The sequence below is a fragment of the Chiloscyllium punctatum genome, chromosome 1 (genome assembly GCF_047496795.1).
Source record: "Chiloscyllium punctatum isolate Juve2018m chromosome 1, sChiPun1.3, whole genome shotgun sequence".
NCBI lineage: Eukaryota > Metazoa > Chordata > Chondrichthyes > Orectolobiformes > Hemiscylliidae > Chiloscyllium > Chiloscyllium punctatum.
The window spans coordinates 83,251,137-83,275,891 of NC_092739.1; the positions used below are offsets into that span (position 1 = coordinate 83,251,137).

The window sequence follows — 24,755 nt, forward strand, 5'->3', positions numbered from 1 at the left end:
GATTGTTTCCCTTGTTTGGAGAGTCTAAGACTAAAGGGCATAATCTTAGAGGAGCAATCACCCATTTAAGACAGAGATGAGGAAGAGGCATTTTATTTCTCTCAGCAAGGACTGAGCTGTTGAATTCTTTACTGCAGATGCTGGGTCAGTTATCTTATATGAGATGGAGATAGATAGATTTTAATCATTAGGGGAATCAAAGGTTGTGGGGAAAATGCATGAAATTGGAATTGAGCATTCTCAGGTCAGCTGTGATCTCACTGAATGGTGAAGAAGATTCAATTGGCTCACTGACCTACTATGGTCCCAAGTCTCATGCATTTATGATAACACTGGAGGTTCCAAAGACTTGAGATAATTTATCATTATGAAGTGCTTTGAGATGTTTGTAATAGCACACATCAACTCCAGCCTCCCAGATTTGCCTTGATCCATTTCAATTTGCCTGCTGTCACAATAGATCCACAGCAGACACCGTCTCCCTTGCCCTATACTCATCCCTGGAACATTTGGATAACAAGGACACCAAACATCAGATTTCTGTTTATTGACTTTAGATATGCCTTCAACACCATAATTCTAACAAATCTCTTCACCAAACTTTGAGACCTAGGACTCTGCTCCCTGTTCTACAACTGGATCCTCAACTTCCTGACCCACAGACCGCAATCAGTAAGGATAGGTGACAACACCTCAACAATAATCCTCAACACCAGTGCCCCGCAAGGATACATGCTTACTATACTCCTTATACATGCATGATGGTCTGGCCAAATTCAGCTCTAACTCCATTTACAACTTTATTGATGACACCACTGTAGTGGGTTGGATCTCAAAATACAACAAGATAGAGTGCAGGAGAAAGATAGATAGATTATTGGCATGATGTAAAGATAACAATCTCTCCCTCAATGTCAGCAAAATGAAGAAGCTGGTCATTGACTCCAGGAAGCAGAGTAGAGGACACATCCCTGTCTGTATCAATAATGCTGAGGTGGAAGTGGTTGAGAGCTTCAAGTTGTGAGGAGTAAATATTACCAACGATCTGTTCTGGTCTATTCATGTTGAAACTACAGTTGAGAAAGTGCACTCAACACATCTACATCCTCAGAAAGCTAAGGAACTTTGGCATGACTCTTACCAATTTTTATAGATGCACTATAGAAAGCATCCTATCTCGATACATCACAGCTTAGTATGAATGTATACTAAGAGAATTATGAATGTAGCCCAGTCCATCATGGAAACCAACCTTTCTTCTATTGATTCCATTTACACTTCACGTTGCCTCGGGAAACCAGCCAACATAATCAATGACCCTTCCTACCCCAGTTATATTTTCTTCCACCCTCTTTCATCGAGCAGAAGATACTACAGTTTGAAAAAACACACCTACAAGTTTAAGAACAGCCTCTTCCTCACTGTTATCAGACTTATGAATGGACCTCTCATATATTTGGGTTGATCTTTCTCTGCACCTTCTCTGCAGTTGTGACACTACATTCTGCATTCTGTTCTATTACCTTGATGAGCTTATGTAAGGTATGATTTCTTTGGTCAACGCACAAAACAATATATTTCACTGTATATTGGTACAGGTGACAAAAATAAATCAAATCAATCAAATTTATGCACAAAAGTCACTTAACCACATGGGCAGCCATTTTAACACCATAATGCTCTTGTCATTTTACACCTTAGTCAAGGATATTTTGCGAGTAACGTCATTTTTTTTGTAGTGCATGGCTTGAAAACATACAAACCTTGAGATGAAGTTAAAAAAAGGAACAATTGGGAACTAATATTGAGGAGGTCATAATTACAACAAGTTACTTTCTGGCATAAACTTGGGCTATGATGGATCTTATCAAAAAGTAGAAAAGGATAAAATGTTCTGAACCTTTCACCTCCTGTCAGTGTAAAATTTAATTGAAATGTTCCAAATACAAAATGAGCTCAATTTACTGGGAAACGATCCATAAGATTAGGGATATACAGTGACATTTCCTAACTTGTTAGTTTCACCTGCTTCCAATTTGTAATGTAATAATTTCACTAAGGGGACATGTTTATCTGCTTCTAATACCTAATTTCCTGTTATTAAAGTGCAATTTATTTTAAAATGCTAAAGTCGAGCAATGAATATATCAATATGGACTATCCACATTATTTTTATTACATATTTTTAGCTGATTAAATTAATTGTATTATTTGGTGTTCATGTGCATGGATCATGTATGAATTTTATTTCAGCCACAACTTAAATGAAATTGAGTAAATTTTAGAATGATTCATGCCATTCTTTTTTTCTCGCCCCTCAATAGTTTGAAATTTCAGGTTTATTCATTGGCTTAAAGGTATTGGCTACTTCTTTAAGTCAAATTCAAAACCAAGTAGTTTTGTGTTCATCTCAACTTTTGTTTTTGTTGTTCATTTTATTCATAGAGGAATTAATTGCTTAATTAATCTTGTTTTATTATCTTGCATTTTGTCTTATTTACCAACGTTTCTTCCGACATTTACATTACATTCGCATCAACTGTTTTGGAGTTGTATAGGTTTACAGTCTGATAAGTCATAGAAAGATTAATTTTAACATTTAATGCCTATCATATTACTAAAGTAGATCAAATTATGCACATTTATGGTAATTTTTCAACACACCGAAATTCTGTCAATGCACTAACCTATCTTACCTGTTTGAAAAATCTCTTCATTTTTTCGCTCTTGAAATAATTCAAATTATACTTTGTTTGAAGAATTTACATTTGATTTATTCCTTTATCACCATCATCTATAATAAGCCAACTACAAATTTCCTCATCTTGGTATAAAATAGGAGCCACAGAGATAGTCTTCTGAGGTTGTATAATTTTTCATCAGTAGTAAATTCAGTTACTAAAAGCACAAATCTATTTGTTTTCTGTATCCCTTTCAAGTAGTTGTCATGAAACTTAAGTGCATGATATTCAACTGTAATAATACGTAGGATTTGTCAGTACTCAAGAGACAGAGAGGGAGTCCTTTGGGGGTAGGGTGTTATGTTTGCAATGAGGTGGTGGTCCTACTTTTTCAAGCATGACACTGTGTGTGCTTAAAGAGCACAGCAGTTCAGGCAGCATCCAAATAGCTTCGAAATCGACGTTTCGGGCAAAAGCCCTTCATCAGGAATAAAGGCAGTGAGCCTGAAGCGTGGAGAGATAAGCTAGAGGAGGGTGGGGGTGGGGAGAAAGCAGCATAGAGTACAATGGGTGAGTGGGGGAGCGGATGAAGGTGATAGGTCAAGGAGGAGAGGGTGGAGTGGATAGGTGGAAAAGAAGATAGGCGGGTAGGACAAGTCCGGGCAGGTCAAGGGGACAGTTACTGAGCTGGAAGTTTAGAACTAGGGTGAGGTGGGGGAAGGGGAAATGAGGAAACTGTTGAAGTCTACATTGATGCCCTGGGGTTGAAGTGTTCCGAGGCGGAAGATGAGGCGTTCTTCCTCCAGGCATCTGGTGGTGAGGGAGCGGCGGTGAAGGAGGCCCACGACCTCCAGCATCTGCAGTCATTGTTTTTACCACTGTGTGTGCTTACACAATGCTGGGAAATTCCATGACTTTGACCCAGCTACAGTCTGAATCAGCCTTGTATGAGGGCGCACCTAAAAGTGATGGCGTTCCCATGATTTGTTGCACGTGTCCCTGTGGAAGCTGAGGGATTTAGAAGTGTAGCCAGAAAAGCTTTGACATGTTGATGCGTTGGATCCTGTAGATATTTCACACAGTAGCCACATACATTGCTGGGTGTTTGGATGGATATTTATGCCAACATAAATTTCACAAGTCACTTTGACCTGGATCATAAAATCATAAGAAATAAATGCAGGGGTAGGCCATTTTGGGCCCTTGAGCTTGTTTCACCACTCATCAAGGTCATAAATGATCTGACTGTGGCCTTAGCTCCATTTTATTGCCCATCCCTTATAATCCTTGAATGTTTTATCAATCAAAAGTCCACCTAACTCAGCCTTGAATTGTATTCAGTAACCCTGCCTTCACTCCTCTCTGGAGAAGGGAATTATGAAGTCTAACATCAGAATTCTGAGCTCAGAGAAGAAATGTTCTTCCTCATCTCCATCTTAAATGGGGGACATAATATTTTTAATGTCTGGCTCCTCCATCCAGATTTCCCCTAAAGGAGAAATGTCCTTCTTGCACCAACCCTGTCAGATCCACTCAGAATCTTACTTGTTTCAATAAAATAATCTTTCATTCTTCTGAATGCAAATGAATACAGGCAAAACAGACTTAACTTTTCCTCAAAAGACAAACATTCATCGCAGGGACCAGCTGAGGGAAGCATCACTGAACTGCTTCTAATCCTATAATATACCTCATTCAGTCTGACTTTTATACTTCATTCTACTTGCAAACAACACTCCACTCGTTTTTGCTGGTAGCCAATGATGGAGGTTTCAAATGCAGGGAAGCCTGGCTATGATCACTGAAGTGCCTGAATAACACGTAATACAATTGAGCCTTCCCGACTGAACTGCTGGACTTACTCCATCAGTTTCCAAACAGTAGGTGGGATCTCTATTAGTCCAATCAAATTCTGGCCCAGCTGCTTATTGACATCATGTAGAGAAAACGGAATTGACTGAAGATTGATGTCTGTGTAATTGAATCCTCAGAGGAGGCCAAGAAACATCATCTATTCTAGCTAGCAATGTTTGCCCTGTCCTTTACATTAAATGCTTAATTTCTGTTAATTTCTGCCACTGTTCATGATTAAGTATGACAGCATTGCAAAACATTAACCTGACCTACAACATAGCTATATCTAGAACTTGCTGCTTTCACTCTTATGTCACAGGTATTTGTATTATCAGTTCACAAAGTGACTTTACTTTGAATTATACCTGGTGCAAGTCCTAACGTGGTCTTCCATCCTCTTCAACAAATAAGGATTGCTCTCCTTACGTTAGAAAATGAGTCAGACAGATGTCAACATAGGAAGCAGAGACAGCAGTGCAGTCTCTGTAATGTTCCTGGGCCAGTAGTCCAAACAGCCAGGCTGATATTCTGCTGGTATAGGTTCAAATTCCTCCATAGTTGATGGTGGCATTTAATTTCAAATAAATAAAAATTGGAGATTGAAAGTTGGTCCAGTAATAGTAAATGAAACTAACATTGATTGTCCTAAACAAAAAAAAAGTGCCTTCTAATGCCCTTTTGAGCAGGATATTTGCTGTTTTGGTTTATAATAATGTGGTTAACAATGAACAGGCTTTGTAACTTGCTTCATATTGTCACTCCATTCGAGGACAATTAGATTGGGCAACAAAATGCTGACTTTTCCACCAATGGCCGAATCGCATGAAACACAAAAGAAAAAAAAACATAATTATTTGTGAACACCTTCCCCCCCCCCCCCCAAGTTGTAATAATCTCCTGGACTTTAAGTAGCTGCACTTACCTCTTGTTCATGGACAGCGATGAGCAGATTGTTCAGGACAAGGATCAGTAGCTTATTTCCTGCTGCTGATTCTCTCACCACCTGTCATTAGCCTGAAGGTTATTAGTGAAGGTGAAAACACCCAGTGGCTGTGGTGGTTTATCCATGGCATTCTGCTACTTTTCTTGTTTCCTTCCTCTTCTTTCTCTGCCAATCTAGTCTATTTTTCTTGTCCTATGTTTGAGAGTGAGTAATGCATCACTCTCAAACCTTTTGGAAGCCCGTCCTCATTTTCAGCGAACTCCATGCTATTTGTCTTTAATCACCTTTCCAATCAACAAAGAATTCAATTATCCCTATTCAATATTTGATATCGCTGGTGGAAACATTTGTAGTCAATCCTTAAAATTCAGATGAATATCAGTACAACATCAGATTGCTATTTTTGAGCAGAATTGATTCCCTAGGTGGATTATTTTCTCACTTTTTTTTAATCACATCTTTCATCATTTCATTCATATTTGCACCTTCCTACAAACTATGCTGAATCATTTTACCACTTATTAGTTAATATATGAGTGGAAAGAACAAAGTGGAGATATAAGTATGTCAGTTTCCCACTGCATGAAGAAGTTAATATTGAAAACAGAAGTGCATATTTCCTGAAACAAAACATCATATTTTTGGTAAGTTTATAAAAGTAATTTTAAACATAACTATTTTTTAATAATTCATGGGATGCGGGGTTTACTGACTTAGGCATGCAATGAATGGCATTTATTGCTCATACTTAGTTGCCTTTGAGAAGGTGGCAGTCCATTTGCTGTGAGTCCAAATTTGCTGTTGGAGAGAAAATTGCAGGAGTTTGACACTGCAACACTAAAGGAACATTGATATATTTCCAAGTCAGAATGGTGAGTGGCTTGAAGGGGAATTTGAAGGTGGTGGTGTTCCCGTGTGTCTGCTGCCCTTGTCCTTCGAGATGGAAGTGGTTGTGAGTTTGGAAGGTGCTGTCTGAGAATGTTTGGTGAATTTCTGCAGTGCATCTTGTAGATAGTATTTACTGCTGCTACTGAGCATCAGTGGTGTAGGGAATGGATGGCCGTGGATGTGGTATTTACCAAGTGGGCTGCTTTATCCTGGGTGGTGTCAAGCTTCTTGAGTGCAGTTGGAGCTGTGGAGATTATTCCATCACACTCCTGACTTGTGCCCTGTCAATGATAGATAGGCTTTGGTGAGTTGGGAGGTGAGTTACTCACTGCAGTATTTCTAGCCTCTGACTTGCTCTTGTAGCCATTGTATTTATGTGGTGAGTCTTGCTGAGTTTCTGGTCAATGGTAACCTCCAGGATATTGATAGTGGGGGATTGAGTGATGGTAACATCATTAAATACCAAGATGCTGTGATTAGTTGTCTCTTATTGGAGATGGCGATTGCCTGGTGTTTGTGTGGTGTGAATGTTATTTTTCACATAACAGCACAAGTCTGGAAATTATCTAGATCTTGTTGTATTTGAACATGGACTGTTTCAGCATCTGAGGAGTTGCAAATGTTGAACATTGCACAATCATCAGTGAACATTTCCACAGGCTTTGTGGAGTCAGGATGTGAATTACTCACTGTCGGATCTGTAATTTCTAACCTATTCTTATAGCCACAGTAGTTCTATGGCTAGTTCAATTCAGTTTCTGGTGAATGGACCCTTCCAGAATATTTAATGGTAGCTTTTTCAGCGATGGTAATGTTATTGAATTCAAAGGGTGAAGTTTCAATTATCTTTTCTTGGAGATGGTATTGCCTGGCATTTGTGTGATACAAAAGTCATTTCATCCCAAGCCTGGATATTGCATTTGGACTTGGACTGCAGACCTGAAGCCATTCCCTCCCCACCTTGGAAGCCGACAACACTCTTTCCCATCCCAGGACTTGACACAGCTTCCCTATTCCTGCAGAACCACATACCATTCCAGTTCCCATCCTCACCTGCCCCAAACATAAAGACTTAACTGATGCTCTTCCCACCAGTTAAGAAATTTCATCATCGAGAGAGTGGTCAGCCTGTGGTCTAGTCTGCCACAGAAAGCAGTTGAAGCCAAAACATTGACTGTTTTCAAGAAGGAGTTAGATATGGTTTTAAGGCCAAAGGGATCAAAGGGTATGAAAAACAAAAAAAAGGTACTGTTCATACTGAATGGCTGAAGAGACTTAAAGGGCTGAATGGCCCAATCCTGCTCCTATTTCTAAGCTCTATATTTCTCTACACTTATTTGTTGCTGATGTGGAGCAACTAAGGGCGGCACGATGGCACAGCGGCTAGCACTGCTGCCTCACAGCACCAAAGATCCGGGTTCAATTCCCGCCTCGGGCAACTGTCTGTGTGGAGTTTGCACATTCTCCCCGTGTCTGCATGGGTTTCCTCCGGGTGCTCCAGTTTCCTCCCACAGTCCAAAGATGTGCTGGTTAGGTGGATTGGCCATGCTAAATTGCCCATAGTGTTAGGTGAAGGGGTAGGTGTAGGGGAATGGGTCTGGGTGGGTTGCTCTTTGGAGGGTCGGTGTGTACTTGTTGGGTCGAAGGGCCTGTCTCCACACTGTAAGTAATCTAAATTGTGGTTCTTAAAGGAATTGCTGCAGGCTGCTCCAATAATGTGCCAGTGATTTGCTATTCAGACTGTACCTCCTGATCCACAAATGTATTCTGGCCTAAATCCTGTTTGCGCTTGCCTGCATTTCCAGGGATTGCTTTTCTGTGAAAGCAGCATATGGTTGGTTTCCATACATTTCCACACCATCCTTGCTGCCTCAATATCCCCTTTTGGTGATTACAGCTCACTGGCCTCATGTTAGTGAGGCCTGAACATTAAGGTGGCTCTGCCCTCTTGCAGCTTCAATTGAGAGGTGGCACCATTCCTACATTCACTGTCTGCCTAATTATCACAACAAACCAAGATTGACCCAGAGGACAATCTTTTGATTAAATATTTGCAATTAATTGAAAAAGATTCCATCTAACATTTTGACTGAACATATTGTTGTACTGAGAACAAAATTATCTCAGGAGCAGGACAATGATTTCATTTCACAATTGAAATAATACGGGCTGTGAAAATAACAAAGACAAGCAAAAAGGAGAAAAAGCATTGTTGCTCTCAAAAATGTGCAATTTTAAAAAGAATTAATAAAGATAGAGTGTTTAAGCAGAATAAACCATTTGTCATAATAATAGGCAGTAAGGTGAAGTTTTTTTTTGTTTTGTACTAATCAGGAAATGAGCAAGCATATCAACATAAAGGGAAACAATATTTTATTGACTGAGAATAAAGTGCTGACTGTTTAGCAAGATTACCCCAAGAAGGGTACGTTACCTCAAAGGTTTGATCTACAAGTGAAGCTAGATGTTTCACACAGTAGTTATATGGTAGTGTCATAAACAAGAGGTGTCACCACAGAGGGGATACTGCCATCAAGTCAAAGTGCTGTTCTGCCTATCACACTCATGAGGAACTTGGAATGAGTCATAAAGTCACAGAGCTGTACAGCATGGAAACAGATCCCTCGGTCCAACTCGTCTATGCCAACCAGATATCTCATATAAATTTAGTCCCATTTGCCAGCAATTAGTCCATATCCCTCTGAAGCCTTCCTATTCATATACCCATCCAGATGCTTTTTAAATGTTGCAATCGTACAGTCCCCACCACATCCTTTGGCAGCTCATTCCATACACACACCACCCTCTGTGTGAAAACGTTGGCCCTTCGATCCCTTTTAAATCTTTCCCCTACCACCTTAAACCTGTCTTCCAGTTTTGGACTCCCCTCCCCTTGGGAAGATACTTTGTCTATTTACCCTATCCACCTCCCTCACGATTTTATAAACACCTATAAGGACACCCCTCAGCCTCCAAGACTCCAGGCAAAATCACCCCAGCCTATTCAGCCTCTTCCTATAGCTCAAACCCTCCAAACCTGGCAACATCCTCGTTAATCTCTTCTGAACCCTTTCAAGTTTCACAACATCCTTTCTATAGCAGGGAGACCAGAATTGCATGCAATACTCCAAAAGTGGCCGAACCAATGTCCTGCAACAAGACCTCCCAAATCCTATACTCAATGCACTGACCAACAAAGGCAAGTATACCAAATGCCTTCTTACTATCCTGTCTACCTGCAACTCCACTTTCAAGGAATTATGAAAGAAGGTCATACATCCTAAACATTGTCATCATGTCCTTTCACTGTTTCTGGCAGGCAAGGCCATGAGTATATCAATCCTGATCGCATATGCAAAACTCAAACAGTATCCAACATTTGATGTGCTTTCACGGCATTTGCAAAATAATCCAGCTTGAACGATTGTCAGTTGGGTCTGCAGTGTGGCACATGTGGGCTGACTGGAAGTTTCATTCAGTATATTAATACACAGGACTCTGCCCTATGCAGACTGAAAGAACACGTGGAAACATTGTTCCTATTTCAAATTCACAAAATTAACAACAGCTCTTTTCTGCATCATTCCTCAGGGCAATACCTTGACTGAAGTTAAACTTGTTGATTCCAATTTAAGGAAAGCTTAGGAGTTAACAGTGAGTCATAATCTAATTTGTTAATTTCCATGGCAATACTTAGGTCAATCAGAGACCACTTTCTAACCAACCAAGATGAAATGATTCAGCAATATATGTACTTTTTCAGCAGTACTCTGCAACTACTAAATATCTTGTGATATACAAATTGTTAGGCGTTGTTTGGGCACAAAAGTCTGAAATATTTCTGTCTGTAAAAATGACCCCGAGCTTTCAGTTGCCGTGTTCCCATGCCCACGTCTCTGCCTTGGGTTTACTGTAGTACTCCAGCGAGTCTCAGCACAACCTTGAAGAACAGTATTCATTTACCAAGAGGGTCCCTGCAGCCTCTAGGACTCAACATCGAGTTCAATAACTTTAGAACCTCATTCCATCTTTCCATGTTTTTTAATCATTCCCACATTCAGTCCTGTCTCAGTTACTTTCAGCACAGCCTACCAATTCTTTCGTCTTCTCAGCTCTCATTATCACTCTTCAGTCTCCCTTCTTTCTACTATCAATAATATCCTCATTTGTTCACCTCTTTCATCTCTTTCTCTCTCTCTCTCTCTGTGCTCCATCTCCATTTATCCATCCACCCCTCCCGTATTCCCCCACCCACACCACAACCTCCCTCACACCGCCATTCCATCAACTTGTCTTCACTATTAATATCACATTTTCCTAACTGCTATCAGTTCTGAGGAAGAGTTACTGAACTCAAAATGATATCTCTGCTTTCTCCCCAGAGATATTGCCAGACTTGCTGAGTTTTGTCATCAATTTCTGTTTTTGTTGCTTCTGTTTTGGTTCCAGAGCTAGAATATTTATACAAGTAAAATAAGGTCTTGCATTTAATACAGCAGTTTTCATGATCACTGGATGTTTCAAAGCGCTTTAAAAATGATAAAGCATTTTATTTTGGAAGTGTAGTCACTGTGTTTTTCAGGTAAGGAAACGTAGCAGTAACTGTGTCCACAGCCAACATCCACCAGCAGCCATGTTGTAATGGCCAGATAATCTGCTTTGTTTTTGTGTGATGATGATGATGATTGGAGGTACCCAGAATACTAGAGGTAACTTCCTTAATTTTCTCTAAATTTCATTTCTATGCTTCTCTTCATTACCTACAACACCAAATTGAATTGAAAATTATTCTGACTTGTTATTATTTATTACATTGTCTACCCATAATGCAAAATGACAAGGTGGATGATGGTGACACAGTTCAACAACAGTGAAACCTCAGATTTTCACACATAGAGAAGGGAATGGAGAAGCTATCAGGCTGTAAAGTTCACAGTAAAATCCTCATTTTACTTCAATCAGTGTTTCATAATTTGTGAACAGAACGAAAGCAAATTAAAGTGGGGTTTAAATAAATGCTTGACATGAATTCAATCTCCTAACCAAATATTGATAATACTTTAAGGAAATACAGCAGTGCAAGCTAAATGATTTATACTCTGGGGCATTAAAAAACTATTGATGCCAAACATTTTACAGAAGTAAATTGCCAGAGCAATTTAAACCAGTAATCTTCAGAGTTTTGAAACAAGCAAAATCCATTTCTGTTATTCTGTTAGAATTGCTTGTAATCTCCAAAAGCAAGTTTTTTTTTACTTTGAAGTTTCACTAACCTCTAAATCAATGGCTTTTAGTGAAGTTATTGTAAGTGTGAAGAGACTATTTATATGAAAGCATTTATTTATGCCTAGGTTTATAACAGAAGACACAAAATCAGAGCTGTCACTATTCAATTAGGCCAGCAGACCTATATTGGCCTAGATTAGGGAGCCCAGAGGTTGGGATTCCACACTTCACCTCATCCCTGCCAAACACAACAAATACAAACTTGCCAATTTTTTTAGGTTCAAATTTCCCATTGTTTTAACAAGGACTTTATTCAGCCCCAGTAGTAAGGGCATACAGCTTCCAATCCAGAACAGCAAAAGCAGTATTTCACCTTCAAATGTTCTCAGTGTAAACATATTGAGTAACTGCATTACTTTACAATTGTGTCCCAGTGTTGTTAAACAATGGTACTTATTGACAACTAACTGTCTATGAGCTTCTGTCTGAAATCCTAATACATCCTCCAAACTCTCTTCCCTGGCGACCAATCTCCTTCTCTCTATAGCAATTGTGTCCAAGTCTAAATTAGTTTGTTTGCAATTTCGGTGTCATAAGATGAGATTCTGATCACACCAACACTAAGATTGCCTTTTACCACCTTGCTAACATCCCACACTTCACCCCTGCTTCAGTTCATCTGTTGTTGAAATCCTTATGCATGCCTCAATCACCTATAGATTTGGAGGTTCCAATCCTGTTGCTGTTTCACATTCTATGTTTCATAAACTGGAGGTCATCCGAAACATTGCTGTCCAAGTTTTAATGCACCCAATGTCCCATTCAACAATCATCACTGTCTATTCCAACCCTATATTGGTTCTTAGTTAAGCAACAAATTTATTTTAAAGTTCTCAACCTGGTTTTGCATACATCTGTGGTCTCACCCTTCATCTCTAGAATCTCCTCCAGCCTTACAATTCTCCGAGATATCTGTGCTCATCTAGATTTGGCGACTGAGTGTGCCCAAAGTTAATTCCTCTGCTCTTTTTGGCCATGTGTTTAGTTGGTTATACTCCAAATGCTGGAATTCTCTATCTTTCTATCTGTCATCATTCTTTTATGACTCTCCTTAAAACCTATCTCATTGAGCTTTTGGTCATGTAACATGTGAGCTCAGAATTTCAACTGACCAGATAGCCATTATTCAGGCATAAATAGGAGTTGTACATGGAGACTCTGAAGAATCCCCATTGTCGTACACACTAATAGGAATTGCCTGGGAAATTCAATTCATCTACACTAGGAATAAGTCCTCTACAGTAGGAACTCGCCATAAGGCTCCATAAAAATCAGAGACTTTAGAGGGTTCTGAGGAAGTAAATAAAACAGTAACTCAGTCTGCCTCATTAATAATTATTGAACAGATCCCATACATCCCCAGTTTCAACTCTTCCAGATCTGATCAAATACTCTGTCACTGCCACCAACTGTGGCCTGACAACTCCCTAGTACAGGGACTCACCCCATCTTCACCCCGCCTCCTTGCCAACAACCCAAGGGAGCTGGTCTTCTTCCTTCTTTCCCTGTACCTCACCAGACTAGATCAGACTGTGCCCACCACTGATACTGGATCACACCTCAACAAGCTAAATTGCCCATAGTATCTAAGGATGTGTAGGCTAGGTGGATTAACCATGGGAAATGTGGGGTTACAGGGAAACGGTAAGGTGGCGAGTCTGGATGGGATGCTCTTGGAAGGCCAGTGTAGGGATTCAGCAAGATTATCCAAATGTCAAACAAACAGAGTTAAATCTTTGCCAATATACCTACACTGCAAAAGTAATTCAATGTATTTGAAGGCATTTTTCTTTCCTTCAGAAGACGTTCAGAAGCAAAAGAAGACCATTTACCTCTCAAGCTCACTAGGTTCACAACCACATGTGAATCATTGATTTCTTGCCTCATCACAGCACTGAAATAACCCTAACTAAAATCACATATTATTTCCTCTATAACTTTGATGATGTACAATCCCTCTGTGATTACTGAACAGCTTTTGTGGTACTTGACTACATTATCATCTTTTTATGCATCCATTGTCTTAATTCTATTAAAACATCTGGTCTCCTCTTGCTCCTCTTACAAATGTGGTATATGAATTTCAATGCTGGTGTAATGCCAGGTATATAGACTGATCATATCAAATAGTATATCCTTTCAGTTTTTAGCAATAGGCAAGGTACTGAATGTTTCCAACCAGCCATGCTTGCAAAATTCACAATGGTGTTCAACAATAGATGTGACTTGCAGTTGGATAACATTCTTTGCATGATCCTGAATTTGTGAAGAATATACAGTTCATCTGACTATTATGTAGTTGTACTTATTGGTAGCATGCAATAAATCTTCTTGACAACAATAAACAACACCTCTTGTACTCATGTCTGTACAGTGATGTATCCTCTTCCATAACTCACTAAACATCTAAATCAAAGTGTAGATAAGGGAGGACAGGTGGCAGTTAAATACTTCAAAGGCAGCTTACTCTGAACCACATGATGACAGAGCTGACAGACACCACAAAGTATCATCACCTATGATCAGGATAACTTCATATAGTCCAACAAGGATCTAAACTTAGCCCCTCCTAATGCTTATCTCCATATTGTTCTTTGATGATATTGTCCAGAGACTTGGCAATAGCTTCCATATTGATACAAAAACATCCACCTATCAAATGGAGAAGTTTCTTGAATTTTGAACTCTAACTGCATTGTCTGACTGCTGTCCTGTGTTCAAGTTTTTGATGAATTATAATTTCCTGAAGTAAAACATTTGGGAGAATGAAGCCCACTGTCTTTTGCTCTGTCTCCACCTGTGCTTCATTTCTCCTCTACACGCACTGTCACAGTCTGAAACCAACTAGGCTCTTTGCTTATGATAAGGACTGTTTTTGGGACCCTTTTTCAAATGAAACTGATCTTCTCTGCTGTGGTTTCTTAGCTTTGAATGCTGCTGTCATTCAAGTGATAAGTATAATCAAAGTTTTAAAAATGAATTAATGATATGAATATTGCTTAAAAAGACATTTTGTAGAAGCTTTCTTTCTTGCATTTATTACAATATTTCACAAGAATGTCAATTCAAAAGGAAAACCACGATTCGTACTGTCTGAGAGGAACATGCAGATTGATTGGGAAGCACAGTTTGATTGGTAATGGTATTACTTGAAGTATAAATGCTTTAATGCTAATTGGCAATTAACTGCCAGGCTTTGTTTAACTTTTGAACCAGGTATGTTGACTGAGATTGGTAAGGACATGAGAAGTAAATAGTCATACATTTATTTTGTTCAGTTGAAACTACCAACTGCACATGTTCTTTCTGTCTTTGAAGAACCCGCATATTAATATATATGCACCTCCAGTTAATGCAAGTACTTAACATTCTGAGCCCAAATGACAAACCTAAATTAGTTATCAGCATAATTCTTCACAAATTCAGGATCATGCAAAGAATGTTATCTAACTGCAAGTCACATCTATTGTTGAACACTGTTGTGAATTTTGCAAGCATGGCTGGTTGGAAACATTCAGTACCTTGCCTATTGCTAAAAACTGAAAGGATATACTATTTGATATGATCAATCTATATACCTGGCATTACACCAGCATTGAAATTCATATGCCACATTTCTATTTGTGCCATTGGCAGAATGTCATTTTTGCTTGATGGCTGTATCCTGTTAGTAGGGGCAAGCAGCACTCGGATAGAAAGCACATTTATGCGCACTGCACCTACTTCAACTTAACAGAATGGGCTGCAGCCATTCACAGGTTCATTTCTAAGGGCCCTGACCAAAGTCAATCTATCTGGTTCAAACTTTAAACAAAGCTTAGCAGCAATCATCAGCATAAGTGGGCATATGCTAGCTGTATTATGTTGTTTTACTAGAGCATATCTATACCTGAGGGTGTAGGAGATAATTGAATTCACATTTACTAAAAGGATAATGAATATTCAAATGATAAACTAATTCCTGCAATCTATAATTTTTAAAAACTATAATCTATAGACTCTAATAACTTCCTTGCAATCAAAACTGTCAGGGATGATTTTGTCTGTAAAGATGTAATAATGAAGAATGGATGCAGAGACAAGTCATTTAAGGTAAATCTTCCTGAAGTTTCTTCATTGAAACCTTGAAAGAAAATACATTTCTTTAGTGTTTCCAATGATTTCCCATTGTAGTAATGTGAGGATATTGTAAGCATGTCATGAACACTTTATCCCATTAACTTTAGTTGCTGATTTTTCAGAGGATGTACTCAAAAAGATTAACACTTCAGATGTGAAAGATCGTTTTTCTGCAGCAAGACAGTGTTAGAACTACTCATCTTTAGTTGAGTGTTCAATTGTTTTTGATCTATTCCCAGTTCCATTTATTTTTCAATTTTTGATTCTTGGGGATCGATTCTTCTTGGTGATTTTATCTAAAATGGGGCAGGATTAACATTAGCAAGAAACCAAAAAGTGAGCAGCAAGACTGCATCCCTGGATTTCGGTTCTGTTACCCACAGTTAGAAACTGACAACTCAACCTCTTGTTCCTTCAGCAGACATAGCCCATAAAACGATGATAAGAAAGACAACATCATAGTTTGTCACCCAAGTTAGTGCTACTTCTCTTCATGGAACATGGCAGTATTGCATCCATCTGTCTATCTCAGGAGATAATGGATTACATCCATGATGTCATTCACCTCTGGACTGAATATAACAGTTATGTACATCCTTTCAGAGGTCAACTTTTGAGAAGCAGTCCCTTCGAGCTGGTATTGATGAATAGCATTGTTCGTGGTTTGACTGATGTTTATCTTTTTGTACTGGCAAGCTCGTTCTTCTTCAGTGTTTTGATGCTTTCCTGATTATAAAAGCACATTTAGAAGTGAGGTGTTGCTGAGGCAAACAATAATTGAAACAAAGAGTTCCTCCGAACTACTGCGGAAACCACCATTTTCCATCCTTTCCCACCAGATCACAAAACCACTGCCTTTTCACACAGTGCAGTGGCCTCTGTTCCACAGTTAAAACAAGAAACATAAATAATTTCACTGAACAGCACAGTGACTCAGTGGTTAATACTGATACCTCACAGCACCAGGGACCCAGGTTCGATTCCAGACTCAGGTGACCGTGTGGAGTTTGAACATACTCCCTGTGTCTGTGTGGGTTTCCTCCATTTGCTCCATTTCGTCCCATGGTCCAAAGATGTGCAGGTCAGGTGGATTGGCCATGCTAAATTGCCCATAATGTTAGGTGCATTAGTCAGAGGAAAATGGTTCTGGGTGGGTTACTCTTCAGAGGGTCGGTGTGGACTGGTTGGGCCGAAGGGCCTGTTTCCACACTGTAGGGAATCTAATCTGATATGTTATGACTATCTGAGCATAGCCAGAAGTAAATTAGGATGCTGATGACCTCATAGGCTTTTAATATTCTGACTTTTTATTGGCTGGAAATGCTATCTCCCTCATGGGAGGAAACACCTCCCCAGAGAGCAATTGGCTGAGCTGATTGGCCAATAGTTTTGTGGTCTCCAGTATCTATATCCTAAAACCCAGAGTGGAGGTATTGATGGGGTTTCAGGGCAGGGATTGAATGGGGAAGCCCAAGGGTTGCAGAGATCGAGTATTGGGGGCGAGGGCAGAATCTATTATAGTAGGAATAGTCATGATTAAAGTGACTGAGACAACAGACATTTGGATGATGGTTAGTGTGTTCCATCTTGAAAGGGACCAGAAGTGGAAGCAATTCTCAATTTCCCACCTGAGACCTGTCCATGAAAAGGTACATTAACAGGTAGAAATTTATGTTCCTCTGTTTATAGGTTTGCATGCAATAGGTTTTCACACTATCACTGAAGTTCATAAGCCACATTACTCTTTTGTGTGATTGGCAGAATGCCATTTTTGCTTGGTGGCTGTATCCTGTTAGTGGGAAACACCACTCGGACAGAAAAACATATGTACATGCACTGCACCTGTTTCAGCTCAACTAAATGGGTGCAGCCGTTTTTCGATTCATTTCTAAGGTCAATGCCCTGAGCAAGGTTGACTTTTTTCCCTGGAGTATCTGAGGCTGAGGGATGACCTTGTCAAAGTTTATAAAATCATGAGGGGCATGGACAGGGTTGAAAGTCAAGGTCTTTTCCCCAGAGTAGGTGACTCCAAAGCTAGAGGGCAAAGGTTTAAGTTGAGAGGGGAAGGATTTAAAAGGGACCCAGAGGCACACTTTTTCACACAGAGGATGATGCATTTATTAAATGAGCAGCAGAGGAAGTGGTGGAGGCTGGTACAATTACAACATTTAAAAGACATCTGGATGGGCACATGAATAGGAAGGGTTGAAAGGAATACGGGCCAAATACTGGCACATGATACTCGATTAATTTAGGATATCTGGTTGGAAATGGATGTGTTGGAAGGAAGGGTTTGTTTCTGTGCTGTATAATTTTATGACTCTAAGACATTTCCTGGTTTAAAATTTAAACAAAGCCTGGAAGAAACTGTCAATCATTCAGTGTTTCTTAGCTGGAGGTGTAATCTGCAATCCAAGCTTGGCAATTAACTGTCAGTTATCATCTGACTTGTGCATTCACCACAACCTATCAATCTGTCCACCACAGACCACTCGCCAACTATTCAGCTCTCTCTTCTTAAACAGTATAAAATGATGTTGGACTCTAACATTGCTACACTTTCAAATATTCTGATGAGTGTAAGATGAAAAGCTGTAACAAAATATGTCTTTTCTCTGAGACAAAGTACTTGAGACATGAAAAGAACTAAAATCTGATAAATTCCAAAAGTTCTGACCATCTATGTCCACAGGTTCAAAATAAGTTAGCTGCAGATGTGGTGAATGTTCTGGCTATAACTGTCAAAAATTCCCTAGATTCTGGAATCATCCCAACAAATTTGAAGTTAGCAAATGTAGCACCACTATTCAAGAAAAGAGAGAAAACAATTAATTATAGACTTTGCCCAACAAAGATCAGAAAGTGCTGGAATCTATTACTGAAGAACACTTAACAACACACATACAAAAGCATAGTCCAATGAGATCAAATCAACATGGCTTTATGAAAGGAAAATTATATCTGCCGAATTTATTTGTTATTTTGAGGATGTAATTCATTGGGTAGCGAAAGGTGGACTAGTAAATATGGCACACCTAGGATTCCAAAGGACAATTGATATTGCGTTCACGAAAACTTTATGTGTGAAATAAGAAACATGAAATTGGGGCATTAGTAGTAATGTTAGAGGATTGATGTTCAGAACAGACAGAATGCAGCGATTCAAAGCTGTTGGAGATCTGAAATAAAACAGTGTTAAAGGGAAACAGAGTTAACATTTTAAATTAGATACAACTCATCTCCTGGACTGCAGAGCTGAAAACCGAAGCAACATTGAGGGAAATGGTGGCAATAATGCAGAGGTCCAGCAAATAACCTGGGGACATTTGTTTAAATCTGCATGGCAGCTACTAGAATTTGAATTCAATTAATGCAACGCAAAGATAAAGTTAGCCTTAATGACAGTGACCGATTGTTGTAATATCCCATCTGACTCACAAGGGTTATTTAGGGAAAGAAATCTGACATCCTCATCTGGTATGGCTGACAAAAACCTCCAGATACACAGCAATGTGGTTCATCACAACTCCCTGTGAAATGGTATAACAAGTCATTCAGTTCAAAGGTAATTGAGAATGAAAAAACAAATGTTGGCCTTGTCAGTAATGCCCATATTCCATGGAAGAACAAAGACCATACAAAAGAAACATATACATTGGCAGGTTGTGATTAGTGCAGTGAATTGCTTCAGTGAAAGGATTGTGAAACTTATGGAGTTCTCCACCCCAAAGGCTGTGGATGCTCCCTTGTCGAATACAATTAAGGCTTAGATAAACAAAGGCTTGGTTTCTCAGGGAATCGGGTGATATGTGGAGCAGGCAGAAAAGTGGAGCTGAAACCCAAGATCATGTTAACTGGTGAAGCAGACCACCATCAGCTTGAAGACAGATTCTAGAATGTACTCAAGCCTCCCCTGATATCAGGAGCATTGTTTTAGCATGGCATAAGACCAGTCCATATCCCAAGGCACTTGGGAAAGTGCATCAAGTTACTATTCAAAATAAGATCTCATGACCTAGGTGGTAGCACACTAGCCTCCGAGTCAAAAGCCTTACTGGAGTCTGTATAGACTACAACAAGTGTAATACCTTCATCTACACCACCTACGCATGTTCTTGAAAGATTCAGTCAAATTTGTTAGACATGATCTCCTCCTTACTGACTTTCGACTTATCATGCTGACTATTCATGACTAATCCTAACTCTCCAAGTGGAGATTAATTCTGTCCCTCAGAACTTTTTCCAATTGTTTCCCTGCCACAAATATTAGACTGACTGGCCTGTAATTTCCTGGTTGAACCGTACAACTCTTCATGAATAATAACACAACATTAGCTGTCCTAACTACTGGCTCCCCTTTCTGCAATCAGAGAGGATTTGAAAATTAATGTTAGAATACCTGCAATCTCCTCATTTGCCTCCCACAGCAGCCTTGGATATATCTCACCTGGGTCTAAGTATGTATCCATTTTCAAGCCTGCTGAAACTACTGACACCTCCTCTATCTCAGTGTTTATCTATTCAAGTATATCGCCATTCCCCTGTCCGTGTCCTCCTCCTTCACACCCCCATTCCATGCTCTAGACAGACATTATCCTGAATACAGATGCAAAATACACATTTGAAACTTCATCTATGTTTTCCAGCTCTGCACACAAATTGCCATTTGGTCCATAATGACTTCTACATTTTCTCTAGTTATTTCTTTGCCCCTGTTCAACGCCTTGCTCTCCTAATTTCTATTTAAAAAAAACAAATCTTTTGCACTTTTTATACTTCTCAGGGCACCTGCTGTTTTGAGCTTTCTGTATCTTATCTGTATCTGTATCTGGCATAATTGATACTACCATTCATCTTTACAGAAACATGTTGGCCCTGTACTCCCACTATCACCTTTCTGAATGTCTCCCACTGCTCAGATGTAGATTTTCCTTCAAAGTAGCTTCTGCCAATCTACTTTAGCCAGATCATGTCTTACCCCAAGTTGAGAACTTTTTTCCAGTCCATCTTTGTCCTTATTCATAATTACCTTAAATCTTACTGAATTATGGTCACTATCACCGAAATGTTCTTCCACATCCACATCTAATACTTTCTCAGTATCATTTCCTAACATTAGATCCAGCATTCCCACAACCTGCAAGGATGTTGGCCTCATTCTATTCCAATTTAGGTATAACCTGTCACGTTTGTACAAGTCCCACCTTCCTGAGAAACAAATCCAGTGATCCAAAAATCTAAAGCTATCCTTCTTGCTCCAAACCTTTAGCCATATATTTCAAACATTCTATCCACCTATTCAGATGCTTACTAATATGGGCAGTAATCCAGAGAATACAACCTTTGAGGTCCTGCATTTAATCCATTACCTAGCTCTCTAATTTCCACCTGACTTTTAGTATTATGCCTTTCTACATGTTGGTTCAAAAAGATTACCTAGACACAGTTTAAGAATTCTGCCTCCTCAAGTCTTTTACATTTTGTCTATCTCAGTTAATATTGGGCAAGTTGAAACCCTCTACTATTATTTCCTTATATTTTTAGGGAGTGTCTGCTGAGTTCTGTAACTGTAGGTAACTGCTGGTGTCAACCTTGTTTTTACACGACCTTGTTTTTACACTTCTCTGAGGTTTGCCTCCACGTCTGCCTTTCTAACTTTCCCAAACTGTTTAGGGGGTCTATAGTACACCCCCAGCAACACCATTGCACCCTTTCTGGTTTGGAATTCTACCCATATGACTTCATTTGAGGGACCTTCTAAGAAAAGATCCCAATTTACTGCAGTAATTGACTCCTTAATCAATATTGCATCACCACCTTCTCTTTTAGATCGACCCCACTCTCACATCTCTGCACCCCCATCAAACCCCCACCCCTGAAATATCCTGATCTTGGTCCCCTCTCAACCATGTCTCATGAAAGCGAAGATTCCCATGTGTTAATCAACACCCTCAACTCATCTGCCTTATTTTCTTGTGAGCAGTCTTGAAAGTAAGCATCCAGCCTTGTGCTTCAACCTCGTGATATTTGCACTGCATTCTAGACTGACATTGTTCATCTGCTATACTTGTCTATGCATCATCTCCTACTGTATTTTCAGCATGTATCACATCTCCCCACCAAATTAGTTTAAACCACCATCACCTGCACAGGCAAGCAACCTGTAAGGATGTTGGCCTCATTCTATTCCAGTTTAGGTATAACCTGTCAGTTTTGCACAAGTCCCACCTTACTGAGAAACAAATCCAGTGATTCAGGAATCTAAAGCTATCTCTCCTGCTCCAAATCTTTAGCCATACCTTTCATACGTTCTATCCACCTATTCAGATACTCACTAACACAGGCAATAATCCAGAGATTACAACCTTTGAGGTCCTGCATTCAATCTACTACCGAGCTCTCTAATTTCCACCTGACTTTTAGTATTATGCCTCTATTTATTGGACTGCTAAGTAAATTGATCAGAAGTAAAACTTAAGATTTTAACAACAAATTTAAGACCTAAAACACAATTTAATTATTCTAGTTTTTTTTTAAATCTCATGTCCTTACTTAGTAACTACTATAATCAGTGATTGTAGTCCCGCAATTGCTTTCTTCTCTGCTCCAACCTCAGTTTTCTCATTTCTGCTTGCGCTCATGACTGGCCATAAGTCTATTCTGTCATTGTCTTTTATTCTGCTCTACTCTTATTCAGTTCCCAGTCTTCCTGATCTCGGGTCTGCACTACCTTGAGTTTTATTCCACTTCACACTTGCTCAACTGTCACTCCTCCTGATCAGAAGGCTGCTCTAGCACTGTGCTTTTTAAACATGTGCCTCACTCTCTCTCAGCTCCCACTCACTGTTAGCTGGGCCTTGCTCTGCTGCTGAGTCTTTTATTGCACTCCACTTTGCAATCCTCTGCTTCTCTGAATGAGTGTTCGAGCTTACCAGGGAGCTTGCAAAAGAAAGCACAATACTTCCACAAACTTCTCCAGAGCAGAAGTAAATCAAAATCAGTCCTATAAGTTAAATGCCTGTACTTTAAATAACACATTCCTCATGCAGCTGAGGGCAAGTATTCTGTATACACTGAGTCTCATAGACATGCTAATGTCTCTTAACCATCTCCCCGCATGCTAATAGCATATATATGGCACGCCAATAATAGTGCCAATCTAGTATGAGATACATGTGGGATAAGCTGAAGTGGTCAGCAGCACAATTGACACCATTTTATCCCTTCCAGTTCTCCATAGCACTTACAGTAGTATCAGTAAGGGTGACAATTTTGAAAACTATCTGCAGTGCCCTGGTCATTCAGCCTATGAGCATTTGCAGTTGTTCTTTCTATTTACACAGATAATGCATTTGCATGCCATTACACTATATTCTATTGCCAATCTTTTCCATGTCTTTAACTTTATTTATATTTTACTGTAATCTTACTTCAAACTTTTCTTACCTTTTGTCCTGCTTCATTTATTCTTGCTTCCTATCTCATACTGATTTTGTTTAATTTTCAATCCTTTGTCTCTCCGTCACATCTCTTTCTGCCTGTACACGTTTCTCCTGTTTGCATTTCAGCCAATATAAGTGTTCTTATTCTCTCATACGCTGCTCTCACTGCTCTGTATCCTTAGATTAAAAAAAAGCAGCAGCACCCAAGCTTAAGGCTGCACAAAAAATAAACCTGGTTGGAGGCAAAGCATATGACTGGCCAAGGCTCTCAGCTATGTTTCTCAAAAATAACAGTTACAAGCACACTAGCGATTTGATGAACCATGAATGAATTTTAAAAAAAAACAATTCAATGAATAATATTTCATAACCTGAATCTCTTAGGTTCTTACAAAAGTTTATTCACAGAAAAAAAAATACAGAGCATGATTAAATATTGGAAACAGCATTTCAATATTAGGAATGGAGGTTAATTTCAAAAGCGAAGATGCAAATAAACTACGAGCAAGAAGCTCAGCAGCGCTGTAACCAATGGCAACAGGATAGCGTTTAGTGGCATTGTGCTCCTGAGGCCAAGCCAAACTCAAGTTCAGAGCTTGGAGCTGCTGGCAATAGTGTTTCTGCCTCATTTGAATTTGATTTTCAAAAAGACTGTCAGTAAGATAGCAGAATTCTTCTCCGGTGAAGTAAGAATGGAATACTGCTGGGCACAAGAGCAGTCTTGTGTATCTTTCCTTACTTTACAGTTTTTCTCATGTGCAATCTCATGGATTATTTTACAGCTGCAGTTGCTATACCCTGTGTTCTTTTCAGTTGAGGACACAACATAAGCAGTTATATGAAAGTCCCACAAAAATGTTTTGCAAGTGCAGCTGTTTTGTACTTTATAAGAGGCCATGCCAGGACTGGGTTATGATCAGCGTCACAAGTGAAAAATTTATACTAAATTGTTTGCCGTGACATTATGGCCTCGAATTTCTTCTAAGACATTTGAGCCACTGTTGTACAGATAGAAAGTACTTGCTAACTGCAGATGGAGATAGATGTGCATTTCTGCGATCTGCTCGCTTGCATTCCAATGGCATAAAATCTGAGCAAAATAGCTGAACTCCTTGGAAACTTCTAGGCAGCCATTATTAACCGAGTTCAGCCTTAGTATTTAATAGAAAACTCTTCAGGGAGAGAACTAGGTAAGAGCAGCACAGTGTTTGATTCCTTAGTTTAACTGTCAAATACCCCCTCTCCATGTTTATGTTAAAATTAGATGAGTGTCCATATCTTGGAGCATTCTGGGCTGGAGGAAGTTACGAAAATAAGGAGTGGTATTATAGACAGGTTTGAAAACAGGGACGAGAATTTCAGAACTGAGGTGTTAGATAAGCAGCATTGAGAGGTGATAAGGAGGGAAAGCCAAATGACGTCAAAACAGAGATGAAAACAAATGTTTTTTTGTGGACAATGTTGCCAAGGGAAAATACTTCATTGGGAAAAAGGAAAAGGATTAATCCTTGGGGAGTGCCAGAACTAATGGTGTATGTATAA

The 24,755-nt window shown here is 39.4% G+C and overlaps 1 protein-coding gene across 3 annotated transcripts in view; it reads right to left on the bottom strand.

Moving 5' to 3' along the window:
* Positions 1 to 24,755, bottom strand: part of LOC140476947 (zeta-sarcoglycan) — a 956,705-nt gene that overhangs the window by 447,226 nt on the left and 484,724 nt on the right. The window contains exon 1 of one of the 3 annotated variants that reach the window (XM_072569957.1): positions 23,218 to 23,332. The exons of 1 other annotated variant lie outside the window; for it this stretch is intronic. The gene's annotated coding sequence lies outside the window, so the exon portion shown is untranslated. Of the gene's footprint in view, positions 1 to 5,457; positions 5,491 to 23,217; positions 23,333 to 24,755 lie in introns of those variants that run through there. One more of the 3 variants, XM_072569968.1, reaches the window with a different exon arrangement.